Source organism: Pongo pygmaeus, chromosome 5 (genome assembly GCF_028885625.2).
Source record: "Pongo pygmaeus isolate AG05252 chromosome 5, NHGRI_mPonPyg2-v2.0_pri, whole genome shotgun sequence".
In the NCBI taxonomy this organism is placed as follows: Eukaryota; Metazoa; Chordata; class Mammalia; order Primates; family Hominidae; genus Pongo; species Pongo pygmaeus.
The window spans coordinates 23,147,793-23,157,687 of record NC_072378.2 but is presented as its reverse complement, the minus strand read 5'-3'; the positions used below and the strand labels follow the sequence as shown (position 1 = coordinate 23,157,687).

Here is a 9,895-nt window from a genome sequence, read left to right as displayed (position 1 = left end):
AATGGTATTTCTAGTTCTAGATCCCTGAGGAATCGCCACACTGACTTCCACAATGGTTGAACTGGTTTACAGTCCCACCAACAGTGTAAAAGTGTTCCTATTTCTCCACATCCTCTCCAGCACCTGTTGTTTCCTGACTTTTGAATGATTGCCATTCTAACTGGTGTGAGACGGTATCTCATTGTGGTTTTGATTTGCATTTCTCTGATGGCCAGTGATGGTGAGCATTTTTTCATGTGTTTTTTGGCTGCATAAATGTCTTCTTTTGAGAAGTGTCTGTTCATGTCCTTCGCCCACTTTTTGATGGGGTTGTTTGTTTTTTTCTTGTAAATTTGTTGGAGTTCATTGTAGATTCTGGATATTAGCCCTTTGTCAGATGAGTAGGTTGCAAAAATTTTCTCCCATTTTGTAGGTTGCCTGTTCACTCTGATGGTAGTTTCTATGGCTGTGCAGAAGCTCTTTAGTTTAATTAGATCCCATTTGTCAATTTTGGCTTTTGTTGCCATTGCTTTTGGTGTTTTAGACATGAAGTCCTTGCCCATGCCTATGTCCTGAATGGTAATGCCTAGGTTTTCTTCTAGGGTTTTTATGGTTTTAGGTCTAACGTTTAAGTCTTTGATTCATCTTGAATTAAGTTTTGTATAAGGTGTAAGGAAGGGATCCAGTTTCAGCTTTCTCCATATGGCTAGCCAGTTTTCCCAGCACCATTTATTAACTAGGGAATCCTTTCCCCATTGCTTGTTTTTCTCAGGTTTGTCAAAGATCAGGCAGTTGAAGATATGCGGCATTATTTCTGAAGGCTCTGCCCTGTTCCATTGGTCTATATCTCTGTTTTGGTGCCAGCACCATGCTGTTTTGGTTACTGTAGCCTTGTAGTATAGTTTGAAGTCAGGTAGTATGATGCCTCCAGCTTTGTTCTTTTGGCTTAGGATTGACTTGGCGATGCAGGCTCTTTTTTGGTTCCATATGAACTTTAAAGTGTTTTTTTCCAATTCTGTGAAGAAAGTCATTGGTAGCTTGATGGGGATGGCATTGAATCTATAAATTACCTTGGGCAGTATGGCCATTTTCACGATATTGATTCTTCCTACCCGTGAGCATGGAATGTTCTTCCATTTGTTTGTATCCTCTTTTATTTCCTTGAGCAGTGGTTTGTAGTTCTCCTTGAAGAGGTCCTTCATGTCCCTTGTAAGTTGGATTCCTAGGCATTTTATTGTCTTTGAAGCAATTGTGAATGGGAGTTCACTCATGATTTGGCTCTCTGTCTGTTATTGGTGTATAAGAATGCTTGTGATTTTTCTACATTGATTTTGTATCCTGAGACTTTGCTGAAGTTGCTTATCAGTTTAAGGAGATTTTGGGCTGAGACAATGGGGTTTTCTAGATATACAATCATGTCATCTGCCAACACGGACAATTTGACTTCCTCTTTTCCTAATTGGATACCCTTTATTTCCTTCTCCTGCCTGATTGCCCTGGCCAGAACTTCCAACACTATGTTGAATAGGAGTGGTGAGAGAGGGCATCCCTGTCTTGTGCCAGTTTTCAAAGGGAATGCTTCCAGTTTTTGCCCATTCAGTATGATATTGGCTGTGGGTTTGTCATAGATAGCTCTTATTATTTTGAGATACGTCCCATCAATACCTAATTTCTTGAGAGTTTTTAGCATGAAGTGTTGGTGAATTTTGTCAAAGGCCTTTTCTGCATCTATTGAGATAATCATGTGGTTTTTGTCTTTGGTTCTGTTTATATGCTGGATTACATTTGTTGATTTGTGTATATTGAACCAGCCTTGCATCCCAGGGATGAAGCCCACTTGATCATGGTGGATAGGCTTTTTGATGTGCTGCTGGATTCGGTTTGCCAGTATTTTATTGAGGATTTTTGCATCAATGTTCATCAAGGATATTGGTCTAAAATTCTCTTTTTTGGTTGTGTCTCTGCCCAGCTTTGGTATCAGGATGATGCTGGCCTCATAAAATGAGTTAGGGAGGATTCCCTCTTTTTCTATTGATTGGAATAGTTTCAGAAGGAATGGAACCAGTTCCTCCTTGTACCTCTGGTAGAATTCGGCTGTGAATCCATCTGGTCCTGGACTCTTTTTGGTTGGTAAGCTATTGATTATTGCCTCAATTTCAGAGCCTGTTATTGGTCTATTCAGAGATTCAACTTCTTCCTGGTTTAGTCTTGGGAGGGTGTATGTGTCGAGGAATTTATCCATTTCTTCTAGATTTTCTAGTTTATTTGCGTAGAGGTGTTTGTAGTATTCTCTGATGGTAGTTTGTATTTCTGTGGGATCGGTGGTGATATCCCCTTTATCATTTTTTATTGCGTCTATTTGATTCTTCTCTCTTTTTTTCTTTATTAATCTTGCTAGCGTTCTATCAATTTTGTTGATCTTTTCAAAAAACCAGCTCCTGGATTCATTAATTTTTTGAAGGGTTTTTTGTGTCTCTATTTCCTTCAGTTCTGCTCTGATTTTAGTTATTTCTTGCCTTCTGCTAGCTTTTGAATGTGTTTGCTCTTGCTTTTCTAGTTCTTTTAATTGTGATGTTAGGGTGTCAATTTTGGATCTTTCCTGCTTTCTCTTGTGGGCATTTTATGCTATAAATTTCCCTCTACGCACTGCTTTGAATGTGTCCCAGAGATTCTGGTATGTTGTGTCTTTGTTCTCATTGGTTTCAAAGAACATCTTTATTTCTGCCTTCATTTCGTTATGTACCCAGTAGTCATTCAGGAGCAGGTCGTTCAGTTTCCATGTAGTTGAGTGTTTTTGAGTGAGTTTCTTAATCTTGAGTTCTAATTTGATTGCACGGTGGTCTGAGAGACAGTTTGTTATAATTTCTGTTCTTTTACATTTGCTGAGGAGAGCTTTACTTCCAACTATGTGGTCAATTTTGGAACAGGTGTGGTGTGGTGCTGAAAAAAATGTATATTCTGTTGATTTGGGGTGGAGAGTTATGTAGATGTCTATTAGGTCTGCTTGGTGCAGAGCTGAGTTCAATTCCTGGGTATCCTTGTTAACTTTCTGTCTCATTGATCTGTCTAATGTTGACAGTGGGGTGTTAAAATCTCCCATTATTATTGTGTGGGAGTCTAAGTCTCTTTGTAGGTCACTCAGGACTTGCTTTATGAATCTGGGTGCTCCTGTATTGGGTGCATATATATTTAGGATAGTTAGCTCTTCTTGTTGAATTGATCCCTTTACCATTGGCCATTCCATATCTTCTTTATGGAAATGTCATTTGAATCTTTGGATCTATTTATAAATTGGACTTTTGTCTTCTTATATAATTGTAGAGCTCTTTATATATTCCGGATATAAGTCCTTTATCATATATATGTTTTACCAACATTTTCTCCTTTCTGTTGCTTGTCTTTTTAATTCGTTAAGAGCTGTAACTTCAATAAAGTTCAGTTTATCAATTTATCCATTTTATTTTATTTTATTTTATTTTATTTTATTTTATTTGAGATGGAGTCTTGCTCTGTTGCCTGGGCTAGAGTGCAATGGCACCATCTGGGCTCACTGCAACCTCCGCCTCCCGGGTTCAAGGGATTCTCCTGCCTCAGCCTCCCGAGTATCTGGGAATACAGGTGTGTGCGACTATGCCCAGCTAATTTTTGTATTTTTAATAGAGATGGGGTTTCACCATGTTGGTTGGCCAGGATGGTCTCGATTTCTTGACCTCGTGATCCACCTGCCTTGGCCTCCCAAAGTGCTGGGATAACAGGCATGAGCCACTGCACCCAGCCCAATTGATCTATTTTGTGATTAGAGTTCTTGCTGTTCTATTTAATTAATACTTTCTTTTCAAATTTGTGAAGGTTTTCTCCTAAGTTAATTTTTATAAGTTTCATAGTTTGGCTTTTACATTTAAATTTATGAGCTCATAAGAACTATCGTGTATGTGTCAGGTAAGCTAAATTGAAGTTTTTGTTTGTTTTTTATTTTTGCATTTGGATGTCCAATCATTTTAGCACCATGAGTTGGAAAGAATATATGTTGTCTATTAAAATAGCTTGATATTTTGTTTGATATCAATTACAATATACATGTGTATCTCTTTCTAAACTCTCTCCTCTGTTCCATTAATCTGTATGTCTATACTTAAACCAATGCCACACTCTCATGATTGTTATACCTTTACAATCATTCTTGCAATCAGGTGAGTCCTCTAACTCTGTTCTTATTCAAGACTATTTTGGCTTTCCTAATCCTTTGATTTTCTCATAAATTTTAGAATCAGTTTGCAATCTGTATCAAAAAAAAGGCCACCAGAATATTTATTGGGATTGCATTGAATCTATGGATCTATTTAAATAATTGTCTGAGTATTGAACCTTCTGATCCATAAACATGACATGCTTCTTCATTTATTTAGATATTCTTAAATTTTCTTACCAGTTATTTATAGATTTTAGTTACCGATATTGCACCTATTTTAAAAATGTAATCCCAATCATTTTACATATTTGATGTTATCACAAATAATTTGAATTTTTGTTTTATTTTCAATGGTTCCTTTATAATATATACAAATACAATTGATTTTGTATATTCGTCTTGAAGCGTTAGATCTCACTAAACTCACATATTATCTCTTGTAGCTTTTTCAAATTAGATTTTTTTAAAATCTCAAGTTTTATTTTAGGTTCACAGGATGCATGTGCAGGTTTGTTACATGGGTATATTGCATGATGCTGAGGTTTGTGGTACAAATGATTCCATCACCTGGGTAGTGAGCGTTGTACCCAATAGGTAGTTTTTTAACCCTCATCTCCCTTCTTCTTTCCTCCCTCAAGTAGTTCCCAATGTCTGTTGTTCCCATATTTATGTACATGTATACTCAATGTTTAGCTTCCACTTATGAGAGAACATGTGGTATTTGGTTTTCTGTTCCTGTGGAAATTTGCTTAAAATAATAGTCTCCAGCCACATCCATGTTGCTTCAAATGACATGATTTTGTTCTTTTCATGGCTGTGTATTATTCCATCACGTGTATGTACCACGTTTTCTTTATCCAGTCCACCATTGATGAGCATCTAGGGTGATTCCATGTCTTTGCTGTTGTGAATAGTGCTGCAATGAACATACATGTGCTTGTGTCTTTTTGGTAGAACTATTTGTTTTCCTTTGAATATATACCCAGTAATAGGATTGCTGAATTGAATGGTAGTTCTGTTTTAAGTTCTTTGAGAAATCTCCAAACTGCTTTTCACAGTTGCTGAACTAATTTACATTTTCATCAACAATGTATAAGTGTTCTCTTTCCTCCACAACCTCGTCAGCATCTGTTTTTTGTTTGTTTGTTTTACTTTTTAGTAATAGCCATCCTGACTGGTGTATGATGGAATCTCATTGTGGTTTTGATTTGCATGTCTCTGATGATTAGTAGTGTGGAGAATTTTTTCATATATTTGTTGGCCACTTGTAGGTTTTCTTTTGAAAAGTGTTTGTTTATGTCTTTTGCCTGTCCCTTGTTGTTTTTTGCTTGTAGAATTGTTTAATTTTCTTACAGATTCTGAATATTAGACCTTTGTTCTTCTTTTTTTATTATTATTATACTTTATGTTCTAGGGTACATGTGCACGATGTGCAGGTTTGTTACATATGTGTACATGTGCCATGTTGGTATGCTGCACCCATCAACTCGTTATTTACATTAAGTATATCTCCCAATGCCATCCCTCCCCCCTCCCCCCACCCCACAACAGGCCCCGTTGTGCGATGCTCCCCACCCAGTGTCCAAGTGTTCTCATTGTTCAGTTCCCACCCATGAGTGAGAACATGCGGTGTTTGGTTTTTTTGTCCTTGTGATAGTTTGCTCAGAATGATGGTTTCTAGCTTCATCCATGTTCCTACAAAGGACATGAACTCATCCTTTTTATGGCTGCATAGTATTCCATGGTGTATATGTGCCACATTTTCTTAATCCAGTCTATCATTGATGGAAATTTCGGTTGGTTCCAAGTCTTTGCTATTGTGAATAGTACCACAATAAACCTACCTGTGCATGTGTCTTTATAGCAGCATGATTTATAATCCTTTGGGTGTATGTCCAGTATAGACCTTTGTTGAATGCATAGTTTGCAAATATCTTCTCTCATTCTGTAGGTTGTCTGTTTACTTTGTTGGTAGTTTCTTTTGCTGTGCAAAAGCTCTTTGGTTTAATTAGATCTTATTTGTTTGTTTTTGTTTTGTTGCAATTACTTTTAAGGACTTAGTCATAAATTATTTGCCAAAGGCTGATGTACAGGTGGTATTTCCTAGGTTTTCTTCTAAGAGTTTTATAATTTGAGGTATTAAATTTAAGTGTTTAATCAGTCTTGGGTAAATTTTTGTTTATGTTGAAATGTAGAGGTCTAGTTTCATTCTCATGCACATGGCTAGCTAGTTATCCCAGCATCATTTATTGAATAGGGAGTCCTTCCCCCATTGCTTGTTTTTATTGACTTTGTCAAAGATCAGATGGTTGTATGTCTATGTGGCTTTATTTCTGGGTTCTCTGTCCTGTTCCATTGATCTATGTGTCTGCTTTTGTATTATGATGTACCATGCTGTTCTTATTAGATTTATTTGGATTTTTTTTTACATAGACAATCATGTTATTTGTGAATAAAGATGTGTTTCTTCTTCCACTTAGCTCTATATAGTTGTTTGTCTTTCCTTATTGTATTGGCCAGGAACTTAAATACAATGTTAAATAGAAATGGTAAGAATATATATCCTTGCCTTGTTTCTGAACATAGAGAGAAAAAATTCAGTCTCTTTCTGTTTAGTATGTTAGCAGTAGGATTTGTATATATGTACACCAGTAGCTAGAAGAGTTCCATTTTATTCCTAGTTAATAAGAGTTTTTATCATTAATAGGAGTAAATTTTGTCAAATGTTTTTACTTCATCTTTTTCTTTTTGGGGTTGTTAATATGGTGAGTATTACATTGATTTTTTAAAAATTAAACTAACTCTGCATCTCTGGGGAGAACTGTACTTGATCATGACATATTTCTCTATTTCTATATTGCATAATTCAATTTACTTATTACTTTAATAGATGTTTACATCTATTTTCATTAGTGGTATTGGCCTGTGATTTTTCTTTTCTTGTTACATCTTTCTGGTCTTTGAATCATCAAAATACAGACTTCATAAATTTTAGAAATAGTTTTTTCTCTTTTATAATTTTTATTGAAAGTTTTATGTGAAATTGTTGTCAGTTCTTCTTTAAATTTGCAAGACATAACCACTGAAGTCATTTGACCCTGGAATTTCCTTTGAGGCAATAATTTAAACTACAAATTTAATCTTATTAATAGACATATGGGTAGTCAATGTTATCAATTTCCCCTTGAGTGAGTTTTGGTAGGTTGCGTCTTTCAACAAATATGTCTCTTTCATCTACATTGTAGAATTTGTCGGTATAAAATTGATTATAATATTCTCTTATTAACCTTTAATGGCAATGGAATCTTTAGTGATTCCCCCTCTTTCATTGCTCCTATTGGTAATTTGTACACTGTATTTGCTTTCTTTTTCCTGATCAGACTTGCTGAAAGTTTATTATTTTTGTTGGCCATTACATAGAACCAGTTTTTGGGTTAATTTATTTTTCTCTATTGTTTTTCTCTTTTCCGTGTAGTTAATTTCTTCTCTTATGTCGTTATTTTTCCTTTTTGCTTTCTTTCTGCTAATTTGCTCTTTTTTTGCCATGTTCTTAAGTAAGAAGCTTACAATATTGATTTAAGATTTTCCCTCCCCATAAATTTACTTTAATTATTGTCTTAGTCTGTTTGACTGCCAGAAAAAATTACCATAGATACTGGGTGGCTTAACAACAAGTGTCTCACACTTCTGGAGGCTGGAAGTCAGAGATCAGGCTGCCAGCTAGCACAGTCAGGTTCTACCGATTACCCTCATGTGAGTTACAGACTAACTTCTTGTTGCATTTTTACATAACAACAACAACAAAACAAAAAGGGCAAGGGAGTTCTCTGGGGTCCCTTTTATAAGGGCACGAATCCCATTCATGAGAATTCCACACATGTGACCTAATTATCTCCCAAAGTCTCCACTTTCTATAATCATTCTATTAATCATCAATTTTAAATCATAAAATTGAAGAGCAAATTAAATCAAAGGAAGCAGAAGAAAAAAATAATAACTATCAAAGCAGAAATAGGTGAAATGGAGAAAAAAATAGAAAAAAAATGACAAAATCAAAAGCTGATTGTTTGAGATTAATAAAATGGATTAACCTCAAGTCAGCCTGATCAGGAAAAAAGGGTTTGACAAAAATTAACACTGTTTTCTGTAAGAGAGGTGACATCACTACAGATATCACAGATTTAAAAGGATAATAAGAAAATATTATGAACAATTTTTTGCCAATAAATTAGGTAACTTAAATAAAATGAAAAAAATCCTTGAAATACACAAGGATTTCCACATAAATTATTTTTGGTGGGAAATGGCAAACATTTAGTTCACTGCAGTTACACATCACAAATTTTGATATTTTAAAGTTCATTAGGTTCAAAATGTTTTCTAACTTGCTGTGTAATTTCTTTTTTACTCCTTTTCTTACAAAAATATATCAGTTATTTAATTAGGTTCTTTGTAAGAAATTTAGAAAACCAGTTTGTGAGGATAAACACCATTCATCAGACACACACAGATCACAGGTAGTCCTGGAGCTGAGGAATAATTTTAATTTTTGGTAACTTTTGTAAGTCCACAGCTTTCTGATCAATCTTGTGCTGCTCTGTAATCTCATATTTCTCTTTTTCTATGTCTAAGATCTCATCTTTCTGCTGTCTGAGCTTCCATGGCTGCTGCTTCTTAAAGTAAACATGAGTGAGATGTTGGGGGATTTTTGCATCATTGATATCAATTTTTGTGGAGGTGGCAATGACAAATTTCTGGTGTGTTCTATGCAGAAGAAACTGATTAAGAACAACAGGTTCAGTCACAAGTAACAAGCCACTGCTCAACTGCTTTACAGCAACCAGTCTATTGCCCTGTAGTGCCCAGTCAGGATGAGCAGAATGGTCCTAGGAGAGTTGCTAGCTCACATTTTTTTCACATGCTGACTGGAGGAGTTTTTGTTGTGGCTCAACAGCTTTTGAGGCTTATCTTCAGTAGAATAGTATCTAGGCATTTTGTGAAGTTTAACCACTCAGGTACCACATTCATATGACCACCAACTAGTTCTGGGGACAGTGGCAAGAACCTCCATCCTTTTTTTTTTTTTTTTTTTAAAACCCTGGATTCAGCAGCTAAGTGCTTCATCTTGAATATGACCCTTCAGAAATACATAGCAGATTGGGAATGTTTGCTAATTCCTTCGATGATGATGACAGGATTTTGACTGCAGTGAGGCTTCCTCTTCTTGGGCTGTTTAGCCTTCAGGTTAATATTTTTAACCTAACCACTGGCCTTAGCCTTCTTGGCTTCAGGTTTCTTCTTTTTAGTATCGGTCTTCTCAAGTTTTTCACTCACCATTTTGCAAGGTGGGAAAGAGAGCCATGTAATTTATCATATGAACTGTGGGTGTGTAGAAATTCATTGTTCAATTTTCATATATTTGGGGATTTTCCAACTTTTTTATGGTTTTGATTTCTACATTAATTCTGTGTTGGTTAAATAATATATCATTTATGTTTTCAAACCTTTTAAAATTACTGATACTTATCACCCAAAATATGACCTGATTGTGTATATTCTGTGTTCACTTACTAATAACTTACTTTCAGCTATTTGTGAGTAAAGTACTTTATAAATACCAATTACGTCAATTTAATTGATAGTATTGTTCAAGTGTTCTACATTTTTACTGATTTTCTGTCAACTTTTTCTATCAATTACTGTAACCCGAGTGTTAATAATTATGAC

The 9,895-nt window shown here is 35.4% G+C and overlaps 1 pseudogene; it reads right to left on the bottom strand.

Annotated features, from left to right (window-relative positions):
* Positions 1–8,629: 8,629 nt before the first annotated feature.
* LOC129039559 (large ribosomal subunit protein eL6-like) lies at positions 8,630–9,161 on the bottom strand (annotated as a pseudogene).
* Between the last annotated feature and the right edge of the window lie 734 nt (positions 9,162–9,895).